The sequence below is a fragment of the Clinocottus analis genome, unplaced genomic scaffold (genome assembly GCF_023055335.1).
Source record: "Clinocottus analis isolate CAN_PGR_092001 unplaced genomic scaffold, fCliAna1.0.p SCAF_64, whole genome shotgun sequence".
Classification (NCBI taxonomy): Eukaryota; Metazoa; Chordata; class Actinopteri; order Perciformes; family Cottidae; genus Clinocottus; species Clinocottus analis.
This window is the reverse complement of record NW_027176223.1, coordinates 16,101-17,500: the sequence shown is the minus strand read 5'-3', so window position 1 is coordinate 17,500 and position 1,400 is coordinate 16,101.

The following is a 1,400-nucleotide window of genomic DNA, read 5'->3' as shown; positions in this document are numbered from 1 at the left end:
TGTTCTGCATCAAGACAGCGCTTGAACATGTTTGCCTTTGTTACATCATTGGTTCCCCCAAGCCTTTAGCATTATTCTTTAATTTTCACTGTAATTATATGAATTTATTTGGGACAGAGTAATGGATATTAAAGGACGAGGACAGGTGTGGGGGAGGGGAAATAAAGGAGGGGAGAAACACAAAAATATGAGGGGTTAGTTATGGTCTTAGGTCAGGACAAAGGCTTTTAAATCTTCATAGCATTGTAATTCATATTGATGGTTAGGGTTAGGGACCGTCCAGCAGGCTTGGGGAGCAAGTAGAAGAGGCGGGGCCTAGGCTCATTTGGGCCGTCCAGATATTGTTTTTGTTTGGTGGTGATGTAGTGATTGCGATGAAGACTGTGTAATGTCTCTGATGCAAAGTTGTGTTTCTTCCTGTATGGGGTACATTAGTGGTGTATAGTATGTGTTGTGTTTTAACTGTCTTTCAGCTTCTAAAATGTAATTGTGTCTGTCCTGTAAAACAATTTGGCCCCCTTTATCTGCCGTGTTGTGGGGTTAAGGTGAACTGTTACACGCTGAAGACCGATAAACAAGGCATAAGTTGAAATGAAGGACTGGGCCCACTACCCTTGGGCCTCCTGAGTTTAGTTCTTTGTTCCAGAAGAGAATTTTTCTCTGGAGAAGACTCAAAGTCCTCCTGGTCTGAAGCAGCAGCAGCAGCATAATGTGATGCAGAGGTGGTGGGAGGGGGTGGAGCCCAGCCTCTCTTAAATTGTTAACTTCCAAGATATCATTATCCCCTCTTATGGTGGCTTGTCGTGCGGCCAGCGGCGTATCCGTCGTGTCGTTCGCTATTGTCTAGTCTGGGTCGTGTGTCTTTCATCCTCTGGTCCCTGCTGGAGGTGCCCGTTTGGGCTGACGGTGTAGCTGTTTCCCTTCTCTTGGGGGAATCAAAAGAATGAGAGCGACCCTCTTCATAGTCTCGGAACTTGGTCGTCCAGCAAGGCTCGATCTGCGCTCTCCGTAGGCTAGGGTCCGGACCTGGGAGGCCCCCCCTCCTGCTGGAAGAGGTCCAGCCCCTCGTGGATGACCTCTGTGGCAAGGGTTAGGGGAAAAGTAATAGACTCTCGCTGTCCGAGGACAGCCGGAACGCACAGGCACACAAGCTAAAGGATTATTATTGGTATATTCAAAAGGTAAGTATAATGTTTTTCTTTTTTTTTCAGGGAGTCAGGAGGAGGCGTCCCGACGAGATGGAACGGAGGACAGAGGTTGTATTGGCACAATTAGTCCATCCCTTTGGCCTGAATTCAGTCTGTTTTCAGCTTCATTATCCAAAATATCAAAGTTTGGTGGACCACCAAGTTTCTGCCTCCAACCCCATGATGGCCAAATTCTTTAAGTGCTGTTTAAAA